Raw genomic sequence first — 25,462 nt, forward strand, 5'->3', positions numbered from 1 at the left:
AATTATTTATTTTTCCAATTAATGGGCAATTTAGCATGGCCAATCCACCTACCCTGCACATCTTTTGGGTTGTGGGGCTGAGACCCACGCAAACAAGGGGAGAACGTGCAAATTCCACATAGACAGTGACGCGGGGCTGGGATCGAACCCGGGTCCTCAGTGCCGTGAGGCAGCAGTGCTAACATATGCACCACCATGCCACCCTGCCACGCAGTTGTTTCATAATAAATTATTTAAACTAGATGTTCTATAGTGCATCATTTATATCGACCAGTCAACAGAACATGACAGGAGGGTAGTTGGATTGGGGATGTTGGGTGAGTGGAGGGGTGGTCGGGGAGGCTGGGGGTTAGTCGGGGGGCATTGGAAGTAGTTGGGGGGGGTCAAGTGGATTGGGGAGATTGGGGGGAATATCTGGTCATTCCGTAGTTCCCAGAATTTACAACAGGTTTTAATCCTTCTAATTTTTCCTGTGATCTATTCTGGTAAATTAGTTGAAACCTAGCTTTAAATTAAAGTTTCAGAGGATTACAGATGCAGGGTACTTGCTCAGTGGAAGCTGAAACTTCCTCAGCAAATCCTGTGCCGTTTTTGCATGGGGAGTTCTGAGGGGTCCCTCAGTGCTCTTTCTGAGATACCTCTGGCGTACAACCGTCTGGAGGACAGAAGATTTGGGCCAGCTACATTTTTAGAGGCGGATGCTATTTGTAGTTTAGAGAATACTTGCATGTACTGAGTACACCTACTTTAATTTTTTGGAGCCAGTGGTACTACATTAAGTTTAAACAGAAGCCCTGATTTTGCAAAGATAGACAGAGTTGTGCTGGTCCATTAGTGCACAATTTAATGATGGGATTATCTTCTAATTTGAATCGGCAAAAGCACAGGTAGCGAGAGCTTGTCTGCTAGTAGACTTGGCTTCAGAGTGTAAAATCTACCTAGGTAGCAGCTCTTAAAGGATTCCAATTCACCATGAAAGAATAACTTGCAGTAATGGCAGAAATATGAGTTAATTGCACACAACTGCGCAGTGGCGACATCTGGACAAGATTTTTCCCTTTGATGTGGCAGGGTTGGAGTTTGCTCCGTCGAAAATGCATCAAAGGATTCACATTTAGAACTAAAGGCCCTGCTTCAGTAAAAGCAAAAGTGAAAGCTGCATGGTGAAAAATCACTGACTGAGTCAAGGCAGTAATCCAGGTCCTACGTACCTGTCTGGAAATCAAGAATAAATTTGTTGATATCAGGGAGGGTGACAATAAGTATCGTCTTCACTGATGTACACATTTTCTGTGAGATCCATCGAGTATGGCATAAACCTAAGTTGGAATGCCCACCCTTTCATTCCTGCAATGTTCTTTTACACAGAGTACTCAATATCTTACCAGTGGGTTAAATTGGCAACTGAGAAAAAGCCACAGATTCTTAGATTTCCAGCCCAAAGTTCTCTTCTCGATAGCACCCCCTCAGTGAAGCAGTTACCACGGAATTAGAGGTTAGCCCTAGTCTTCTCATAGCCATTCCCAAATGTATATTGTCCTTCCAAAAATGCTAGATCTGTGACTTGCCACATATTGAACGTGTTATATTGCTTCCTGCATAATTGCCACCGATCTGCATGATGCACTTCATGCGGTCATATACCAACACAGCGGCAACTGAGTGTAAATCCTTAGTTGTCATGTAGAAAATGAGGAGCTGCGATGAATATGCAAGTTCTAATTTAATGCCTTGAGCACTTGGGAATCCTGCCAAGGTTGAGATGAAACCTCAGCCCCGCCTCCCCTCTCAGATGGAGAATAGAGTTCACATGGCATTTTTTTAAAGAAGAGCAGGTGACATTCCCCCTGTGTCCTGGCCAATAAATATTCCTCAGCCACTCCTGAAATAAATGGTCTGCTTATTATCACATGGCTGTTTGTGGTCAATGCTGTGTACAAATTAAATGACATGTTTTCTACGCCAGCACTAACTATACTTCCTAAGTATTACATTGCTGTAAATTGCTTTGGCATGACCTGCAGTCATGAAAAGTGACATATAAATTCAGGTTCTTTTCAAAACTCTGTCTTCTCCAGTCATTGTATTTTACACTGGAAAAGTGGTTATTCTTTTTATAGATTCCTTCATACCTTGAAGGTATCATTGGCAAGACCATTAATTATAGCTCATCCCTGTTTGTCATGGAGATACCTGACTGGTTTATTGTTGTTTCACAGAGCAGCTAACAGTCAATCAAATTGCTGTGGATCTGGAGCCACATATAGGCCAGACCAGGTAGATTTCCTTCCCGATAGAACATGAATGAACTGTGTAGGTTTTTACAATAAACAAATAGTTATTTGCTCATCATTACTAATACCAGCTTTTCATGTCATAAATTTTTAAATAACCAAATTTATATTGTCTAGTTCCTGCAGGATTTGAACTCACAGCTATGATTTTCCAAGCCTCTGGATTACTAGTCCAAAAACATAATCACTATCACCATGTTTTACTTATGGAGAAATGCACTGCAGACTGGCTTATATGGCAGATATCTCAATTGGTGGCCTGGAAACTTAATCCTATGGTGCCCTTTACAGCAACTGGAAGAGCAATCCTAGACCATGAGGTCATCTATATGTCAAGCTGTAGAAAATGGCATTGTAGTCTGGAATGATGTCAGGTCTTTCCAAATTTGTCCAGGTACCAATAATATGATTAAGAAACTCAGGTCCTAGAGTTATGGCAGGAACATAATTGCAGTGGTTCACCTTAAGTTCTGTGGTTCAGTTGTGCAAAATATTGCCATTGATATAGTCTGTCCCATCCTCCCTAGCTCTTTAGATGCTATTTGTATTCATATAAAAGTTTGTCACACGGGAGGGTTTAAACTAGTATGGCAGGGGGGTGGGCACGGGAGCAATAGGTCAGAAGGTGAGAGCATTGAGGGAGAACTAGGGAATAGGGGCAGTATGGCTCTGAGGCAGAGCAGACGGGGAGAAGTTGCTGAACACAGCGGGTCTGGTGGCCTGAAGTGCATATGTTTTAATGCAAGGAGCATTACGGGTAAGGCAGATGAACTTAGAGCTTGGATTACTACTTGGAACTATGATGTCGTTGCCATTACAGAGACCTGGTTGAGGGAAGGGCAGGATTGGCAGCTAAACGTTCCAGGATTTAGATGTTTCAGGCGGGATAGAGGGGGATGTAAAAAGGGAGGCGGAGTTGCGCTACTTGTTCGGGAGAATATCACAGCTATACTGCGAGAGGACACCTCAGAGGGCAGTGAGGCTATATGGGTAGAGATCAGGAATAAGAAGGGTGCAGTCACAATGTTGGGGGTATACTACAGGCCTCCCAACAGCCAGCAGGAGATAGAGGAGCAGATAGGTAGACAGATTTTGGAAAAGAGTAAAAACAACAGGGTTGTGGTGATGGGAGACTTCAACTTCCCCAATATTGACTGGGACTCACTTAGTGCCAGGGGCTTAGACGGGGCGGAGTTTGTAAGGAGCATCCAGGAGGGCTTCTTAAAACAATATGTAAACAGTCCAACTAGGGAAGGGGCGGTACTGGACCTGGTATTGGGAATGAGCCCGGCCAGGTGGTAGATGTTTCAGTAGGGGAGCATTTCGGCAACAGTGACCACAATTCAGTAAGTTTTAAAGTACTGGTGGACAAGGATAAGAGTGGTCCGAGGATGAATGTGCTAAATTGGGGGAAGGCTAATTATAACAATATTAGGCGGGAACTGAAGAACATAGATTGGGGGCGGATGTTTGAGGGCAAATCAACATCTGACATGTGGGAGGCTTTCAAGTGTCAGTTGAAAGGAATACAGGACAGGCATGTTCCTGTGAGGAAGAAAGATAAATACGGCAATTTTCGGGAACCTTGGATGACGAGTGATATTGTAGGCCTCGTCAAAAAGAAAAATGAGGCATTTGTCAGGGCTAAAAGGCTGGGAACAGACGAAGCCTGTGTGGCATATAAGGAAAGTAGGAAGGAACTTAAGCAAGGAGTCAGGAGGGCTAGAAGGGGTCATGAAAAGTCATTGGCAAATAGGGTTAAGGAAAATCCCAAGGCTTTTTACACGTACATAAAAAGCAAGAGGGTAGCCAGGGAAAGAGTTGGCCCACTGAAGGATAGGCAAGGGAATCTATGTGTGGAGCCAGAGGAAATGGGCGAGGTACTAAATGAATACTTTGCATCAGTATTCACCAAAGAGAAGGAATTGGTAGATGTTGAGTCTGGAGAAGGGGGTGTAGATAGCCTGGGTCACATTGTGATCCAAAAAGACGAGGTGTTGGGTGTCTTAAAAAATATTAAGGTAGATAAGTCCCCAGGGCCTGATGGGATCTACCCCAGAATACTGAAGGAGGCTGGAGAGGAAATTGCTGAGGCCTTGACAGAAATCTTTGGATCCTCGCTGTCTTCAGGGGATGTCCCGGAGGACTGGAGAATAGCCAATGTTGTTCCTCTGTTTAAGAAGGGTAGCAAGGATAATCCCGGGAACTACAGGCCGGTGAGCCTTACTTCAGTGGTAGGGAAATTACTGGAGAGAATTCTTCGAGACAGGATCTACTCCCATTTGGAAGCAAATGGACGTATTAGTGAGAGGCAGCACGGTTTTGTGAAGGGGAGGTCGTGTCTCACTAACTTGATAGAGTTTTTCGAGGAGGTCACTAAGATGATTGATGCAGGTAGGGCAGTAGATGTTGTCTATATGGACTTCAGTAAGGCCTTTGACAAGGTCCCTCATGGTAGACTAGTACAAAAGGTGAAGTCACACGGGATCAGGGGTGAACTGGCAAGGTGGATACAGAACTGGCTAGGCCATAGAAGGCAGAGGGTAGCAATGGAGGGATGCTTTTCTAATTGGAGGGCTGTGACCAGTGGTGTTCCACAGGGATCAGTGCTGGGACCTTTGCTCTTTGTAGTATATATAAATGATTTGGAGGAAAATGTAACTGGTCTGATTAGTAAGTTTGCAGACGACACAAAGGTTGGTGGAATTGCGGATAGCGATGAGGACTGTCTGAGGATACAGCAGGATTTAGATTGTCTGGAGACTTGGGCGGAGAGATGGCAGATGGAGTTTAATCCGGACAAATGTGAGGTAATGCATTTTGGAAGGGCTAATGCAGGTAGGGAATATACAGTGAATGGTAGAACCCTCAAGAGTATTGAAAGTCAAAGAGATCTAGGAGTACAGGTCCACAGGTCATTGAAAGGGGCAACACAGGTGGAGAAGGTAGTCAAGAAGGCATACGGCATGCTTGCCTTCATTGGCCGGGGCATTGAGTATAAGAATTGGCAAGTCATGTTGCAGCTGTATGGAACCTTAGTTAGGCCACACTTGGAGTATAGTGTTCAATTCTGGTCGCCACACTACCAGAAGGATGTGGAGGCTTTAGAGAGGGTGCAGAAGAGATTTACCAGAATGTTGCCTGGTATGGAGGGCATAAGCTATGAAGAGCGATTGAATAAACTCGGTTTGTTCTCACTGGAACGAAGAAGGTTGAGGGGCGACCTGATAGAGGTATACAAAATTATGAGGGGCATAGACAGAGTGGATAGTCAGAGGCTTTTCCCCAGGGTAGAGGGGTCAATTACTAGGGGGCATAGGTTTAAGGTGAGAGGGGCAAGGTTTAGAGTAGATGTACGAGGCAAGTTTTTTACGCAGAGGGTAGTGGGTGCCTGGAACTCGCTACCGGAGGAGGTAGTGGAAGCAGGGACGATAGGGACATTTAAGGGGCATCTTGACAAATATGTGAATAGGATGGGAATAGAAGGATACGGACCCAGGAAGTGTAGAAGATTGTAGTTTAGTCGGGCAGTATGGTCGGCACGGGCTTGGAGGGCCGAAGGGCCTGTTTCTGTGCTGTACATTTCTTTGTTCTTTGTTTGTTCTTTGTAACAGTGACAAGAATAGTACAGAAAATTTAAAAACTGCAAAGAGGAAACAGCAAGGACACCAAAAACCTTTGCCAAATGAGGGCGGCATGGCGGTGCAGCAGTTAGCACTGCTGCCTCATGGTGCCGAGGATCCGGTTCGATCCCAGCCCCAGGTCACTATCCATGTGGAGTTTGCACATTCTCCCAGTGTCTGCGTGTGTCTCACCCCCACAAATCAAAGATGTGCAGGGTAGGTGGATTGGCAACGCTAAAAAAAAAAAATGTAAACTTTGCCAAATGATTAATGAAGAAAAAGAAAGAGACTCCAGCCAAAAAGTTTTTGTACTTGAAAAGTTATCTTCATTTTTTTAAAAAAATCATTAAGAAGAAGTACTCAACATGCCTCAGAACTCACTTTGCTCAGTTTGGGGGATAATTCTGTGGATGGAGCTTCATCTCAACTTGTACAATTTAACATAGGATTCAAATTAAATATTTTAGACATTTAAATGAGACCTATGCATTTCAGCAGTGTGCTTGCTCCTAGTTCCCCATAATCACCCATCAGAAAATCAGGCACACTGAGAATCTCACACAAAACCGCAAAGCTGATTTTTCCCAGTCACTCTTGCTGCCAGTGGTGTTGAGACTGGCAAAATTGGGCTTGTAATGTATTTGGTTCTTTTCCTCATCAATATATCTTCCACAATCATATATGCAATAGGACAGATTTCTGGATGTGTGTCTGAACCCAGCAGGAGCCCTATGCAGTCAGATTTACAGCTGTCTGGATTTTGACGGCTGAGCCCACCAAACTTTAGAGGCCAGTTGAATTTTAAGATTTAAGAGACCTCCTGGTTCATATTGGGCCTGCTGCTGTGAACTCACAGGAAGGTAGTTATGTGTCTGATGGCTGCTGAGAAAGGATAATGGGGAAATTAAGGGGATGAAGCTACATAAAGATAGAGGACCCATTATAATAATCTTTAATGTCACAAGTCGGCTTACATTAACACTGCACTGAGGTTACAGGGAAAATCCACTAGTCGCCATATTCTGGCGCTTGTTTGTGTACACAGAGGGAGAATTCAGAATGTCCAATTCACCTAACAGCACACATTTCGGGACTTGCGAGAGGAAACCGGAGCACCCGGAGGAAACCCTCGCAGACACAGGGATAACATGCAGACTCCGCACAGACAGTGACCCAAGCCGGGAATTGAACCTGGGACCCTGGAGCTGTGAAGCAACAGTGCTAACCACTGTGCTACAATGCCACCCAGGAGCTGTAATAATTCTCAATACACACTTACACATTTCCAAATATTATTTGAGGAATAAACATGCCTGACATCATTCCAATTACTGACAATTCCCGTACCAGCCTCCCCGAACAGGCGTCGGAATGTGGCGACTAGGGGCTTTTCACAGTAACTTAATTGAAGCCTACTCGTGACAATAAGCGATTTTCATTTCATTTCATTTTCATTAAAATAATATCAGGAAACCTAACCATTAACTTAGTGATGGAGCAACATGGGGCGGGATTCTCCGGTCCTGGGGCTCAGTGTCGACGCCGTCGTAAATGCTTGGCGCGGAGGAATATAGGCCCCCCCCCCCGGGTTAAGCACGCCCGCCGATCGGTAGGCCAACGTGGAGGTCCCCCCAGAGTCGGATCCCCCCTCCCCCACACCAGGACGGTCCCCACAGCATGACCGGCGAGGTCCTGCGGGGCAGGACCACACGAGAACAGCGCCGGAAGGACTCGGCCAAACTCGCCAGGCATTCGGCCCGTCAAGCACGGAGAATCGCAGTAGGGGGGGGGGGGTCGCGTTGAGAAGCCCCCGACTGTGCCGGCGCCATTGGCGCCGATAATCTGGACGCCGGCGAATTGGGGGACCGGCGTCGGAGCCCCCCCGCCCCCCCCCCCCCCCCCCCCCCCTGCGATTCTCAGACCCAGCGCGGGGTCGAAGAATCCCGCCCATTGTTCTTGAGCCCTTTGTTTGTGAACTGCTGTTGCATGAGGAGGATGTAGGAGGGGCTCCTTGTGTTTCTCCTTCCGGGGCAGCTTATCCAAAAGACAATACTGCAACACCATCCGTTAGACCAGGTTCAAAACTCCATTAAAAACTCCACACAGGGTGTGGGAACAGATGTGGGAAACAAATTGCCCAATTTAAGGAAACTGCCAAGATGCACCAACACAAACTTGCCAACTAAATGGCCCATGTGTTTCCAGTAATGAACCGAGGAACAATTATTTACCCAAAGAGTAGTAAGAATGTGCAACAAGCTACCACAAGAAATCATTGAGGCAAACAACATAGGTGCATTTAAAGGGATGTTTGGATAAGCACGTGAAGAAGTAAAGAATAAAAATGTGTACTATTAGGGTTAGATGAAGAGGGGTATCAAGTTATGTGGAGCATGAACACATCTTTTTTTTCGTACTGGCCATGCACAGCTGCTATTTGGACTACATCTTTGTTTTCCACTTTTGAGGCTGGAATACTAAAATAACTTGCCTTTTGTTTATCGGAAGTAATTTCTCTGCTGCATTCAATGGCTGTTCAAGTACAGGCCAGGGCGATGGGTACCCTTATATGCGGTGATCATCTGAAGCATTGGAAGGTGAAGTTTAATTGATGGGCACCTAGCCTGATTGATGGCTGATGAGAAGACACGGCGACACGGTGCCACACTGATTAGCACTGCTGCTTCACAGTGCCAGGGACATGGGTTCAATTCCAGCCTTAGGTCACTGTCTGTTTGGAGTTTTTACATTCTCCCCGTGTCTGCATGGGTTTCCTCCGGGTGCGTTCCACCCACAGTCCAAAGATGTACGGGTTAGGTGGATTGGCCATGCTAAATTGCCCCTTAGTGTCCAGGGATTGGGTTATGGGTTAGGGGTTTATGGAGCAGTGGTTGGGTGAGTGACTATGGGTAGAGTGCACATTCAAAGTGTCAGTGCAGACTCAATGGGCCGAATGGCCTCCTTCTGGACTTTAGGGATTCTATGATCAGAAAATGGGTAAACAACTTGGATATTGCAAACCCTGCATGATACTGCAGTGCCTATGAGAAGGCTTGATAAGAATTGACATTTGGTTTGGATACTACTGTACCAGGCCTTGAAAGACTGGAATGGAGCCAAAAATTTGCTTAAGCGGAAGGTTGCTTCAAGGACTCACTCCTGCAGCCATAGTGGAATAGTCACCACTGAAGATGGGATGAGGGGCCAGGAATGGAGTGACTGACCATAGTGTCCACCACTAAAGTCCCCGAGGAGCATAGGCTGCTCTCCTTTGTTGTGAGAGAGCTGACTGGTGGTGATTTAACTTTACGGTTGCGACACCTCAGAATCCCTACAGTACAGGTGGAGGCCATTCAGTCAATCTGCACTGACCCTCTGAAAGAACACTCTATCTAGGCCCACTCCCCCGCCCTATCCCTGTAACTCGCACATTGATTATGGCCAATTTACCTAACCTGCACATCTTTGGACAGTGTGAAGAAACCGAAGCAGAGACAGGGAGAATGTGCAAACTCCACGCAGACAGTCCCCCAAGGCCAGAATTGAATCCAGGTCCCTGGCGCTGTGAGGTTGAGAAGGTGGACATTCTTGAATAGTTGGCTGGTACAGGAATTGAACCTGCGCTGTTGATGTCGCTCTGCTTACGAACCAGCAATCCAGCCAACTGAGCTAACTGACCCCCAAAAGAAGTTGGGCTGGATTCTCCGCAGCCCCATGCCGTAATCGCCGCTGGCGCGGGGGCGGAGAATCCACTTTCGCACAGTTATCGAGTCCGGCACCAGTTCGGCGATTCTCCAGGGCCCAAAAATCAGCATGACCGCGGAGTACACCGCGCCGCCGGGGGGTCATTGCCAGAGGCCCGCCCAGCAATCCTCTGCTCCCAACCGGCCAAGTTCCTGACGGCGTGGAACTAACCACCTATTGCCAGTCGGGATGCTGGCATGGTGGCTGCGGACTCAGTCCGTGGCCACCCTGGTCGGGGGCCGGTGAATCGGAGACCAGGGGTAGCCTTATAGGCGGCTGGGATTAGCCGTGCGGGGGTTGAGGCTCGGGCGCACGGCCGATCGGGGCGTCTCTTTTTACGGTGCGGCTCCGCGGTCCGAGTCCGCCATGGAGCACGGCGGGGGTGCAGCAGCTGGATGCTGCCACCGTGCGCATGCGCGGACTCCGAACTGGAAGTGTTTATCCGCAGCTAAAGCAGCGAGATTCATTCCGTGTCCCTGTTAGCCCCCTGCATGGCATTGAATTAGTTCAACTTTTTTCTCAGAACTTTGGGAGTAAAACGCCACCATTTTTACGCCGTCATGGGAACATTTCTCATTTTGGGAGAAATAGCCCATTTTCTTGCATTGGCTGGGAATCAAAACCAGGCCTTCTGTATGGCAAGTGGGAATTCTAGCACAGAATCACCAATTCAAACAATGGCAATGTATGTACTAAGGAGATGGTAATATATGTACCAATATGGGGAGCTGTCATGGGACACATTTATTTGGGACTATTGTTTGTGCTTTCAGTCTTTTTATTTATTTTTATTTTCTTACGATCAATTATTTTAAAAAATATTTGTATTCTCCTTTTTCACATTTTCTCCCAAATTTACACCCTACAATAATCATAACGAATGCAATGTTAATCCCCATATCAATAACAACGAACCCGTCCTCCCACCAAACCCCCAAACATTAGCCCACATGTTAACATAAACAAATGACAAAAAGGAATCAGGAATCATGCATAGTCACCATTAACACATACAGTCCCCCTACCCCCATGTCTCCAAACCCCCCCCTAATGTTTGATGTGATCCAATTCCTGAAAGTGCACAATGAATAACGCCCATGAATTTAGAATCACTCCACCCCTCCCCTCAGTTCAAATTTGGCCTTCTCAAGAGTCAAGAATTCCAGCAGGTCCCCCCGCCATGTCAGCGCACAGGGTGGAGAGGTTGATCTCCACCCTAACAGGATCCACCTTTGGGTGATCAACGAGGCGAAGGCTGCAACATCTGCTTCCACTCCCGTTTTCAATCCCGGCTGGTCTAACAGCCCGAATATGGCCTCCCGAGGACCCGGGTCCAGTTTCACGTGCACTACTTTAGAGATTACCCTAAACACCTCCTTCCAGTAATCCTCCAGCTTTGGACAGGACCAAAACATATGAATGTGATTTCAGATCCCACCCCCCCGCAACGTTCACACACATCTTCTACCCCCTCAAAGAGCCGGCTCTTCCTCGTCCTTGTAAGGTGTGCTCTATGCACCACCTTCAGCTGTATCAGCCCCAACCTCGCACGCGAGGTGGAGACGTTCACCCTCCGGAGCACCTCAGACCAGAACCTTCTGCACTGTAAATTCTATGACCTATGACCTATGAACCCCTCCTCCATACCCTCTCCCAACTCTTCCTCCCACTTTACCTTGATCCCTTGCAGTGGTGCCTTCTCCTCTTCCAAAATAGCCCCGGAAACTGCTGACACTACCCCCTTCTCCAGTCCCCCTGCCTTCAGCACCTCCTCCAGCAATGTGGAGGCTGACCGGTACTGGGAAGTCTGATGATCAATTATAATTGTTATATTATTGTTATGATCATTATTCAATATTCAATAAACTTGGTTAAACACAATACTTGTCATAGTCACTCTTTCCTGTTATGCCCAGGGTACAGCTCCAAACCTAAGTGAGTCTGTGAAAGGGACTCTCACAATTCCTTGCAGACCATAAATTGATTGGATCCCACCTATTGCTCCAATTAACATTTTCGTTGAGAATATCTCATCCTTATCCTTGACTATATCAGCCAATCTTGAGAAGCAACTTGAGGGTTTTTTAATGAAACAGGAGAGCATTGCTCATTTTTCAAATTTGATTAAATCCAGTTTTGAAGAGTTACATATTTATGAAGGTGCAAAATGTTCATGATATAATGAAAGAAGGGGAAATGACAATCAGAGCTTTCCTCACCTCAAGCAAGGCAAGTCTCACATTCTGAAGGTGAATAGGTCGTTTTTCTCCCTTTGTGATCCAAGGAATATCTTGGCCAAAAAAGCACAAGATGAAAGTGGCAGCAATTACAAGAATAACAATAATAGTCATTAGTTCAAGAAGAGCAACAGTAGAGACAACGGGGCATGAACAAAGTATTTGTAATTTATAGAAAGTGCAAACAAACGGAGCAAAATATTTAGAATCAGGTCTCAATGGCTCTTTACAACTTTCCTCCATTTAAATTTGACACCTTTCGTTGTGAGGTCCAGCATTCTTTGAAAATTGAAATGCTTCTCTTTGCACCTGCGAGCTCATTTTTAATGACTTCTGTACCTGTACCCTAAAGGGCAGAATCCGCATCCCAGCAGGAAGCAGCAGTCACAGGAAGCACTTTGCAGGAAATTGTAGGTGCACAGCCCGTGATTTTTCATCTATTAAAATGAATGAATGGAAAACCACAGGCTCTGTGCGGAAAACTTACCGCAGCGCACTCCCTGTGGATGTTGTTCCCTGCCAGGAGTGTGCAAAGATGGCGGAGCTCTGAAATCCCTTTGTTCATTTTCCAATCTCAAATCAGCTGCTCTTTTCCTCCAGGAGTTAGAAGATTGTGGGTTCGATACCTGGTATGAATTTGAGCAAATAATCACTTCAGTATATTCAGTGTACGTTCTGCATTGCCACGTGTAGCATCTTTTGAATAAGACTTTAAACCAAGGTCTGCTGAGGTGGACATCAGAGTATCACTGGAAAGATATGAAGATGCACTCAAACAATGTCACTTGGGGGATTCCCCTTGGAGTCCATTCAATAGCTCTATCAACCCCGCCCCCGCTCACACACATACACTTTAACAAAACACTAAATTTACCAAAAATGTGTGTTCCCGCCATACGCATGGTTTGCATTCTAGATAGCCACCTATTTCTCCCAATTTGCTTTGCTGTCCTTCTCTATCTTCTGGAATATGTTTGCCAGTAACTTTCCCTTGTCACATATGTATTGAATTCGCCAGGTGGGCCTTAAGCTCCGTAGTTTACTTCCAACAGTATAAATTTCACACAAAAACAGAAAAACTGGACAATCTCAGCAGGTCTGACAGCATCTGTGGAGAGAGAAGAGAGCTACTGTTTCCAGTCTGGATGGTCCAGACTCGAAAAGTGAGCTCCCTTCTCTCTCCACCGATGCTGTCAGACCCCTGCTGAGATTGTCCAGCATTTTCTGTTTTTGTTTCGTAATTTGCTTTTATCATATTTGCTACTCTTGATTTTATGCAATTGGACGGGTCTTAGATTTCAAACGCTCTTCTAGTGTCCTGTCCATGAAATTTGCTGTGTATTGGAACGACTGGTGCCTGATCTTTCCCGTTCGAATAATGTATTTGATTTGCTAGATATTAGCTATTTGACCTTTTGATATTCTAAAGATGGACAATGTACAGCATTAACTGTTTCTTAAGCATCTGATTCTTTGCTTATTTCTGGTAAATGAGCATCGGCTCTTTTGTCACTTATTACCTGTCGTTATGTGCTTTACATTAGATGCCAATTAACTCTGTAGTCCAGTATAATCTGCCAATGTCTAGGGTCCAGGAATAACTGAGTGTTAATTATATGGCTTCAATTTCAAAATTGTGTATATGCCCTTATCCAGGGATTAGAATTGGAGCCTCTACACACTTCTAGATACTCCTCTGGTTTCTGTTGTGTGATATATGATATCGGTGGGTCATTAGCTAGCTCCCTGATACTCTTTCACGGACTAGTGTGTGAGATTGCTTGGACATCAAGATGGAGGATTTCCGGGCAGCACGGTTGCACAAGTGATTAGCACTGTGGCTTCACAGCGCTAGGGTCCCAGGTTCGATTCCCCGCTGGGTCACTGTCTGTGCGGAGTCTGCACGTTCTCCCCGTGTCTGCGTGGGTTTCCTCCGGATGCTCCGGTTTCCTCCCACAGTCCAAAGACGTGCAGGTTAGGTGGAATGGCCGTGATAAATTGCCAACTGGCTCCGCACAGACAGTGACCCAAGCCGGAATCGAACCTGGGACCCTGGAGCTGTGAAGCAATTGTGCTATCCACAATGCTACCGTGCTGCCGTTCTCCCCATGCCTGCGTGGACTGGGGTGAGCACAGTAAGATGTCTTACAACACCAGGTTAAAGTCCAACAGGTTTGTTTCGATGTCACTAGCTTTCGGAGTGCTGCTCCTTCACCTGAGGATTCACCTGAGGAAGGAGCAGCGCTCCGAAAGCTAGTGACATCGAAACAAACCTGTTGGACTTTAACCTGGTGTTGTAAGACTTCGTACATTGCAGGTATTGTACAAGACAATTCAGGGCGTCGCATTGCCACACATATCAGACGGAGTGTATGTATGCACTACAATCTTAACAATAGTCTTATTTCAAATGGAAAATGCATCTGCCCAATGGTTCCCGCGGCCCATTCATTCACCGTCCCTCCGTTGGTCCATATTGATTCAGCAATGACTCCAAGTTTGAAATGATCATCCCTGTGTTCATATCCATCTGTAGCCTCGCCTGTCCTTATCTCTGTAACCTTCAGCCCTACACCGTGTGAGGACTCTGCGTCCCTCCAAGTCTAAATTTCTGTGCACCCCTAACTTTCTTTGCCTCACTATTGATGGCTCTGCCTGCAGCGGTCTAGACCCCAAGTTCTGAAATTCCCTTACCAAACCTCTCTATATTTCCACCTCTCCGACCTCTTTAACGGACCATAAAACTACCTCTGTCACCCAGCCTTTGGTGACATGTCTTTCTTTGTCTCTGTGTTAATATTGATCCGATAGCTCTTCTGTGAAGCAACTTGGAACCTTTTCCCTGGTTAAAAGTGTTACATAAAAGCAAGTTGTTGCTACATCCGTGTTTGACATTGGCTGAGTTTCCCCCTATCTGGCCCTCTTACATTGGCTGCGTCTGAGATTGGCTGAGAACCAGTTTCCCGCTCCCCTGACACTCTATCAGTATCTAATCCAGAAGTTTGGCTCGGTATTGACTGTCCTCCCTCTGGATCGATACTAATTGTACACGCTTAATTAGTTCCCTGTTGTACCAGCTGCTGACAGATAAACAGTGCAATGGGTACGATTAAAAGCCGCGTTTGGTGTCTTTTGAAATTCCACCATCACGAAATGATCATTGTAATTGAAAGAAGTGCGTATATCCGTTACCAAAAATCATTTGCCAATCATTTGAAAAAAGAAATGACAATATATTGCTAAGTATATTATACACGGCTATCTATTATATTATTTATCTATCACTTTGCACGCTGTGCATCACAGCAAAACGCAGAACGCGTAAACATGGAAATTATAAACAATAACAAATGCTGCAATTATAATATCCTGCATATCGAATGGCAATGGGCTGTGAGCATTGAACCCCCCCTTGAAATAATCCTGAATGGGTGACTTAAAAGATCAAGTGTTTACGCAATTCTTTCAAGGCTGAACAAGACCTCTGAACGTGCTATCGTAGACCTGAGAGCGAAGCAAGCACACGTTAGCTTGGCGGCATCGATTCAAGGAAACTACCAAGACTCTCTCTCCACTTCTGTGCTTCATGTTCGCTGGCAGCCCCGGTATCACTCGCTGTCTTCGTGCTCCCCCTACTGTTGATCTGCAGTACTGAACAATAATAGAAAAAATACCCAATTGGCAAAACCTACAGGTTTAGACAAATTACATGTTTTCCTCGTGCCAATTAAACTGCTCTTAGCAGTGGCGTTTACAGTATTCCCATCGCTATTAAAAATATTTTATACATATATATAGGTGCTGCCATGATTATGATTGAAACGAATAATTTACGCATGCCGACTATTTAATCAATGTTAAATTAGTGTTGTAAAGTGCGCCATGCCTGTTAAGACTGCAAGAGCAGTGGAAATGTCCATGATAATGATATTAAAGTAATTCAGGTAACATATTATGCTAACGAAGACTACAGCGTAGAAAACACGTCCCAGATTGTTTCCTTAAGAGCCACGCTGAATTGCATAGAGGCCATTTAAATGAACTTCTCAGAAAATCGATTAGAATTTCAGGAGGTTGTGAACAATCGAAAGGTGGGTTCTGAGTTGCTTGTCGACCATTTTGAGGCGCGCTGCAATTTCAGAGGTGGTCGAAACAAAAAAAACACGAGTTTCTTCTCAAAAATAAATATTATAATTCCCGGAAACGATGAGCGAGTGAATTATTGAAGTGCAAAAAGTTATCTGCAATTAAGGAATAGGGCATATTTTCAAAAATGGTTTTCATCTCCTTCTAAACAAATTAAAGCCCACAGATGTATCCAAATTCGTCTGCCTCGCAAAATCTGCACGTTAGAATTGCGTTGTAAAAAAAATAAACGTTGAAGAACAACCCGTAACTTACCGTCAAAATCACTGTACTTGTTATGGGGCAGGGGGCTTGTGTTTCACCCGATAGCATTTTCACAAAAGCATTACGTTTATTACATAGGGGAGATTTCTAAACAGTGGAATTTTTTTTTGCTTAATACGAATGGAATTGATATAAGATTTCTACGGGGCACTGAAGGATAACGCCATTTATTGGTATTGAATGTACAGAATGTTACACTAACTTACCTACAATGATCAAATACTGAGCTGAAATGGTCCTCCTTCATTTACGCTATATGCTGACATTAATCTCAACAATGATTCATAGCTTATAGTGCATTTTTATAGTCTGTAATGGTAACACAGTCACTCGGGAGATTTTTGACTTCCTGGGGTGCATGGCAATGTGGAAGTAACCACACGTTTGAACTGCAAATTCCATTCGTTTAAAGATTTTACGAGCGTTACATGAAATGATGGGATTAGTAAATTCTCGGAAATGTGAACGCAACATATAGGCCATTAAAATAAATATTTTGAAATAATCACTCTGTAACCAGAGCATAAACTGTTGCAATTAACTTGTGAGCAGTGGCGACATGGGCTTGGGAACACGCGAGAAACGACCAAATATTCCTGGGATGTGGAATTTTCTGCCCCACTGTTGACTGTGAGAAACGCCACCAATGATGAAAGGATCAATATTCTCAGCATCTTGTTCTTTGCTCTTGATTGTTCATAACACTCTTACTGGCAATAAAACCGAGATAGTCGAATGCTTTACAGCCGATCAGCTGCGGGTGTGTTTGCCCTTGCTCCCATGTTTTAACCGATTTGTTTCGAATTTCCAAGAGGCAACACATTCCCCGGAAGCCTATCAAAAACGTGGCGAAGGTGGGCCTTTTGCAAAATGGCCCAAAGCAATCAGAAACAAACAGCAACCAAATCTGAACGCTGCCCAGCTAATGCTGCTCCATGTTCCACTTCACTGGGAATTGTTCTGCCGCTTCTCCCCGCCACATACTGCAGGATATAGGCCAAAACCCTTTAGTTTGTACATACTGGATCCCTCGGATCCAGAAATATTAGGACGCTTAAAAAAACAGTCCGCGAACCAGCTTCAAGGTGTTACATAAATTTCGACAAAAGAAACTTTCAGTTTGTGCCAAAATTTCCAAAGCTTGAAATGCAAATCACGAGTTATTTCGACAAAAACACGCTCTGTTTATTGGTTGAGTGAATTATTGATTAACTTGGTGTTGTTCTTTGAGGAACTCGGCAATAATTTACTTTACGAAAAAATGGATTGAAATGAAGCCTAAATTAAACCATGTTGTCGTCACATACAGCGGGCAATGGCTGCGCTTTCTGTCTTCAATTTAATGGATAGAAATTTAAAAGCCGTGTTATTAATTTTTCCGTCGGAAGTAGAGTAGCGCGAGGCTCACAAAGTAAACATGTTACTGAAAGGCTCTGAGTAAATGGACACTGAGCACAGAACAATGTTAATAAAAAGTGGAGGAAGGGAAGAGGATAACTGCTTTAGCACGTTCAAACTAGACCAGGGCACCAAGGACACTGCATTTATTCGGCACTAAGCATTTTATTACTTCGAGACTAAATATTTGTTCAAAAGTCTAATGTAGGTGTCTTTGAAGAAAGCCTAGGTACATTGCCCATTGTAGCGGCCAATAAACCTCAAACCTCCCATGTCTCTGTGTTAAATTAGCTGGAGCAGATCCACTTGTCCAGCCATATTTCATATACTCAGCTCCAACACAGACGTTTCTACCCTTGTGCAAACTGCGCCGTTCTGTTCAAAGGTAAACGTGCGTCTGGACTTCCATGCAAATTAACAAGTCTGATCTCGGCTCACACTTTGCATCTGGCAATGTAAATGCGGTTGCCGCCTCAGTGTCCCTGACTCGAACAGATTAAAGATTAACCTCCGGCGGCGGTTATGCCTTGCTATTTAAACATGTACTTTGTAATACAATCATCCATTTGCTTGGGTGCAGGATATTTAACCAGTGACCAGAATGGTTGCTTTTGGTAGCATGGTAAAAGATTGAGTTCTGTACACAGCTACCGGTTACCGAGACACATCCGAATGTTGTACCCCGCACCGTGACTGCAATCTTTGGAGACAAACTCTAAATTCAGGAAGGATTCTTGTAATATCTTCAAGTAACTCTGCAGACATCTAGTGGGAAACCTGCGCTACTACAAGGGGAAATATAGAAATGATCTCGCCTGGTGATGTGAAATCTATGTACATTACTTTAGCTCCTTCTGCACAGAGTCAGACACGATCCTTTTCCGTGTGCGTTTCGTGTTTGGCAGTAACCTCCCGGCTGCGATCCAGTTTTCTACAGTCTCCTTATTGTGGGGTGCCTGCTACTGGCGGCATCTGAGCGCTTCAGGAAAGTTTCTTAGCCGAGCAGGGTCTGGGCTGAACATGCAGGGGTCACCCGTGCTTATCAGGAAGCTATAGGTTCCCATGACCCTCTAATCTCGCTGGTCAAACTAAGACTGATACTAATGAACCAGACCTGGAGATAATCCGTTACCATTATTCATTCTTTACTCGGAGCGAATGAGTAATTAATACTTACTCCGAGCCCTTGCTCGGGGCTGGGCAGAACCAGTGACTAGGATTAATTTCTGATCAATTTCTAACAATCAAAACATTATTCGGTTAAGGAAGATTCGACAAAGAGATAATGAACTAAAACGACAAAACAAAATGACTGGTGACATTTTGCTGAAATGTACACAGGCCAGGTTATTATTGCAAAACGATTCCGAAAATTATTCCACATGCATAAAAGGACCAGGAAAAACTATGCAATAGTTTTGCGCCATGTAACAGCCTCATTTCCCCTCTGCATAATAACACATATAATTTATGTTAATTTTAAAGTATGTCCTATGCTGCCTGATGCAACTTACTGCACATGTCGAACCTAAGTTAATGTTCGGTGTGGAGCACTTAATTTCAATCTGCTGAACATTGCAGCCTCACTCTGCCTCCACGAAGCAACGGAGAACCCAGTCCACGATTAAGATCGTGTGTGGCATAATGTTGACAGAGTGTTGCATTTAGGCATCATAAATTGACAAAAAGAAACGTTTCAATCTAAAAGCGACAGTAAAACTTTATGTTGATACGATCCCCCACTCAAGTGCCCAAAACAATATGAACAGATTATCACTTTACGACTTAATGTATGACATAATTTTTAAACAATTCGCTGGGTGGGTGATGAGATGTTTGTTACTGGGCGAGAAACATCTTACTTGCAGGCCCGAAGACAGAGAAAACCAAACGATCATCCCTTTATCCCACCTTTATCACTGAAACGTATAAAAGTCACTGAAGACTTTCAGAGGCAGTTGTGAACGAAAATGTGCAGATGTTTGTTTCGATATGTTTATACAGAAAGCCGAAGCCAGTCGCAGAGGAGATAGTTTGTTTAAATATTCCGTGTCATCGTGTAAATTGTTCCCAAGCACCCGGTGAATTGATTTGAAAGGAATAGTATTCGTGTATATAAAATCGCCCATTTATTGAATATATACAAAATGTTCTCCGCCCCACCCCCCAAGGATTAATGATTTATTAAGGCGGAATGTATAGTTTCATTAAAGTATATTCAACAGCACAAAATAGAAAGATGGTGGGGAATATATATGCACCTGTATTTGTTCTAAAACCTTTCAGCTAATAGCTTGCGCTCGCATGTGCATCAATAGCAAGGAATCAAATGTTATGGATGAAAATGCAAAACAATAAACACTAAATAGGACAAGACAACTTGATTTGAAGTTCTTCCACCTAGCTCATCGTCGTCCTGTGCAAAAAGGCACCCACAGGAAACAATATTTGTAAAGAATGTAGTTATTATCTAATATTAATATATTAATTAGCATTTGGTACATAGTAGGGATAGAGAGTTGCAGAGTGTGACACAAAATGATGCCTTTGCCAATCATGTGCCGTTAAAGGAGAACGAATAAATGATGCGTCTTGTTAAAGATTGTGAAATTAATTTCACGTCTCGCAATTACAAGCATGTACAATGGGTTACAATAAATTGACTTTGGTGTTTAGATTTGACATTTAACTTGGTAAATGTAACAAAGGTTGTTTTCATGCAGTGTGGGCACTAGTTATAACAGTGCAGCAATGTGCTGTTTTCTTGTTTTCTGTTCGGCATTGATGTGTGTATATTTCCAGATCTAATAATAGCGTACACCCACAAATTATGAACATTGGCGTTTGTTGATTAAAAGGGGCACTTATATAATTTCGTATAATTTTGATTGCATCTTCTTGCGTGCGTTTATTGCTGTAGACTTGAAGGGTTTTACATTAATTTAAAACCATATATAGAGTCTTAGGTGGCAATTGTTTACAGAATGTTCGTGGTTTTAGATCGTAAATTCAAGTTGCCTCAAAACTGACATCTGCGCATTCATATGTGTACTGGAAATTTTTTATATGTATTCACTGTGCATACTTAACGGCTTTGGGTTGTTATAATCTAGGTAATATCACTATGCAACTTTAAATACATTTAGTTAAAGCAATCAACGTTTTCTTCGTATATTGCAAGGCCGTATATAATAAATAATAAACATAATAATGAAAATAGTCGAATCGAATAATGCGATATTATTAGTTTATAGCCCAAGTGTTCTGTCGCCCTGGTCTGCCCACCCACGAGCACAGTCCACACAGGGGAAGAAAATAATCCATCATAGCAAACTGCACAACTCTTTCCAGGGCTTTCGAGGAAACCTGCTGACTGAGGCTTGAAATACGACAACCGCACAAAAAACTGTTGCGACCTGGTACTGGCAGAACAACAGGTAAAGGCTAGGATATTCAAAATGAAAACAAAATGTTCCAGACGGGCGCAGATGCGTACTGGGAGTCCACTCCGGCAACAGTTTCTTTGGATGGCAAAAAAATCTGGTTTCAAGATCAGTATCAAGAACAATAAGGCTCATCCGTCGCCAGCAAGCTGGAATAAATGATTTAGTTGTGCTAAACCGGACCTTTATAATTAAAATGTCTATATTTGTAAATATTTCCGATAAATGTTTACAAATGGTACCATCAAGAGGAATTGACCATGTAGTTCGCTTTGAAGCCGGAACGATATAAACAGTCTTTTGAATCTAACGGTGTTATCTGCAAAGATATCTATTGGTTCTCAACATTTTAAATGAGGTAAATTTTGAATTGAATCTTACATTTGCAGGGCTGCAAGTTTATTGTATGTTTCAAGTCTTTTGGTCTGAACATGGCGTCAGTTGATCTTTGTTGGAATATATTGGAACAGTTTTGGTAAAACGTGACTGATTTTTCTCATCTTTTCCAAAAACCTCACTCATAATCTCATTATCTTTTCAATTTGTCAGTGATATGTATATCGCAACAGTTTCATTGACAATTGTTACAATGCACTTGACTTCATGCATTTTCCTTTGCAATGGCATAATACCGTGTATAATAAAGGTAGTGGGATCGAAAGTGTAAGCAGCTCACGTCAAAGTAAAGAACCTAGTTAGATGCGTACCAACAATTCAATGCTGTCACTTATTATAATCCAAGTACTGTACATTGTTCTTATTTATACTTGATAATAAGAATATACACTATTTTATTCGGATGATGGGTTGTCATCAGTAAATGTGAAAAACTAAGTTTATTCGTCTTCTAATATGTTGTCTGTGGATTTGTACCATTGACCAATGAAGGGAACAATATATATATGCAGAGTATTTGTAATATCGCTGCATTCTGAAACGGCTTGAAACTCTAAGTGATATAGACATGTATGAAATATTGACAGACCAAATCCACTTCTTAAAAGTACACGTTCCTCAAGGATGTAGGATACACCTACAGAGTGTCTTACGCAGTTGCTCAATGGTGCAGTTGAGGAGGCAGCTTTCACAATGGTGGCTGTATATTCTCGACATGTGCCAGAGTTAAGAGAAAAAAACACATATTTTTTCAGTAGTGTAAATATCTTTACAGATATGCATGTTATGATATTGTAAGTTAAGTAGCTCGTGGAAAGCGAGGTTGATTAATCATTTTGATAGCTCTCAGTCAAACTCCAGGATAGAATTTCGAAATATTTCTGGAAAGTGAAATGGAATGCTTGGTCGGGTAAAATGAAGTGTGGAGGTGCCCGAGTTGACCTAATAACGGTATAAACATTCCATATACGACTGGTAAAACTTACAGTGAAATGCTCTCATCTGATTATTTTAGCAAAATGATCATTGCAATAGAGTAATACTTTATTGTGATCAATTTGGTCATAGCCTAGAAATTATTCGAATATAAAAAATAAATCTGCAATAGAGCATCGCAAGGATAAATATCTCCTTGCTGGTTTTGTTTCAGAAATGCCTTTACATTTTTAACTTGCAGTACCCAAGGTTTGAGGTATTGGAAGCAGCGGTGAGTGAAGGACAGCCGATATTGGAATGTGGTGTGACGATAATATTGCTCGTGTGATAGAAAATCAGAAATCGAAACAACACCCATCAAATTATTGATTAAATTAGTCGTTAAATCGTTGCATATTATTGGCAAATATTAATTGACAAATGAAGGGAACAAATAATGGAAATATTGAATGCATGATAACATGATCTGCTTTCGCACATTTCTAGAAGTATGTGTATGTAATTTCCTTTTCAAATGTATTAAGTTGGCAATCACGTAAAACTAATAAGCAAATTTGAAAACAAGCGCAATATTAAAATAAACAACATTGCCACAAAGTGTTCTGGAAGTGTTCTGATGTCAAACTAACACATAGACTGAAGACAATTTAGTTCTTCGGCACTATAGTCTAAACCTATCATATACCGCCCACAGAAAAAAGAACGCAAAACATTTTAATTGTAGGGTGCCCTTGGACCCTACCCTTGGACCCTAATGTTGGAAAAGTTAGAGTTTGAACAGTTATACGCTTAATGGGTCATTTCTATGTTATTTGATGACAACTTAATGTTGAATCTTTTTAAACTATTATTCCAATGAAACACGATTGATAAAATATTCAGAGATGTTCCATTGGATTAACATGGAAACCTTCACTCATGCTGAAGAATTTAGATACACAAGTCTCCTGGATCACGTAAATATTTACATTAGGTGGAAATGACAAATTAAAATCTCGGTGATCCCAAAAGCCAATACATTTTAACCCACCCTAGTTGATGCAAAGAAAATTCCAAAGTGCGAATTCCATTTTACTGAATAGTAACTCTAGACATGTTTTAGGTCGCATCAAATTGTCAGCTTGCCTGTACAACCGTGTATCTGTCCACTCAATGTAGTTGCAGTTTTACCCCAGCCACCGTTTTGACTCCAGGCGCACATAAAGCGCACCTAGGCGATATTTATCCGCCATTGTAGCCTGACAGAACAATCACTAGAATAGTCGAGTGTTTCAGCATGGGTAGTCTGTAATACATTTCTAAGCATTCACAAGGACCTTATTGAACGAAATAGCAGAGAGTAGTTATTTAAAAAAAACATTTATTTGTACTATCGTCCTGCAGTTCATGAGCACATCCGGAATTGTAGCGTACAGTACCTCGCTGGACAGAAACTCCTTATTGGTGATGTCCTGATCTGTACATAGTTTGAAACCAATTCTTGGAGGTAACACTTTGCATCACATCACGCCCCTCAGTACTTTAGCGTAATATGATCCTCTATAGAATACCTTACCTTTTCCAGTGATATTGACGGGCCTCCCGTGCAAACAGTCAGCTCAAAACAAGAGGTTTTGTAAACAGTGCATTTAAACCGGATGCAATACTATATAATTTGCAATGTATCCGAAAACGACTGCATCCATTTCACATCCTTTTGCCAGCCATGCAGAAACAGCCTGGAAATGAGGACGGTATGGTCAGTGGAACCTTTTTTTTTTCATTTGCAGGGCTGTGAGTGGAAAACAAAAGAAAACAAACAAAACGGCAATGAAAAAGTCAATTCTCACGGCTTGCCTTTATAAGAATTCAGACAGGGTCGTCAACGCGTGAATGACAGCACTCACATTGGCTAGACAGCAACTTTCAACTTGACCTTGGCCTTTAGCCGTGTCTAACCCGTATGTAAAAGAGCTGCCCATTTGGTTGCTGCCATTTTGTGGTATAACCCGAAATGTGGCCGTTTAAATATGTAACTGTTTGTATTTGTAAAGCATACATAACCATCGCACAAGACTTGCTGGGAAGTGGAAGGCCCTAGAGGTTCTATCAGCACTTAAGTATGTCGCCGAATGTTTGTTTCAATTTAACATGTGTTTTGTTGGGGGAGGGGCAATGTTCTCAATTCAAGAAAGGGGAATTATATGCGATGCTGTGTAAGACGGAGGCTCAAATAATGTATTTCAAATTGAGTGTAATCCAAAACAACACAGCCGGCGATCGCTTTCTTCCCCCCCCCCCCCTGTATTTAATCCGGTCATTGGGCGGGTGGAGGGGGGGGGGGGTACATATTTCAATGTAAAGCCTCCTCGCTGTGTTTTGTGAGATTAACATTGCGGATGCGATTTTAACGATTAACGTGGGAGATGTGAAAAGAAATGCTCGCCTTCAAAATATTGAATCACCAAAACAACTTCTAATATGTTTATAATACAGGGGGAAATTCAAGCCACACCAACTATATTAGATTCTCATAAGGAGTTCAACCAGCTAATAATCACACGAGGATGCATTGTCAGTCAGTGACAGATACACTCGGATACCAGTGATGCTATCACATAATCATCACTGATGTATAAACTGCAAGGATACTCACCGCTCATGGAATTAAGGGAGTGATCATTAAAGGTACATTGAGAGAACGAAAGTAACAATATTCCCGATCCGGCTTCTCATCATTTCCTCAAGCGGTTCACGTTGTGAAGGTACCTCGATATCTTTACAGAATTAGAATCCCAGAAGACGCTGAATACTCTGGGTGGATTTCCGAAAAGTGTGTGTGGGGTGGGGGGGGGGGGGGTGGTAATGGAATTTCTGGGTACGGCAGGGAGACGTGTTCTCCTCATTATTTCATGCCACGGAGGAGAATGTTTATTATATTCCACATTCAGAGTCCCTGCTTCAGTAACGATGGCCTGTAGCAGCACAGAACCAATGGCTCC

At 43.2% G+C, this 25,462-nt stretch overlaps 1 long non-coding RNA gene across 2 annotated transcripts in view; it reads right to left on the reverse strand.

The window, feature by feature from the left end:
- Nucleotides 1–25,220, reverse strand: part of LOC140425292 (uncharacterized) — a 46,311-nt gene extending 21,091 nt beyond the window's left edge. The window contains exons 1-4 of one of the 2 annotated variants that reach the window (XR_011947812.1): nt 25,117–25,220; nt 24,037–24,252; nt 15,403–15,549; nt 12,386–12,524 (exon numbers count right to left, since the gene is read on the reverse strand). This is a non-coding gene — a long non-coding RNA (uncharacterized lncRNA). Of the gene's footprint in view, nt 1–12,385; nt 12,525–15,402; nt 15,550–16,514; nt 17,421–24,036; nt 24,253–25,116 lie in introns of those variants that run through there. The other variant, XR_011947813.1, reaches the window with a different exon arrangement.
- Between the last annotated feature and the right edge of the window lie 242 nt (nt 25,221–25,462).

The sequence above is a fragment of the Scyliorhinus torazame genome, chromosome 6 (genome assembly GCF_047496885.1).
Source record: "Scyliorhinus torazame isolate Kashiwa2021f chromosome 6, sScyTor2.1, whole genome shotgun sequence".
NCBI lineage: Eukaryota > Metazoa > Chordata > Chondrichthyes > Carcharhiniformes > Scyliorhinidae > Scyliorhinus > Scyliorhinus torazame.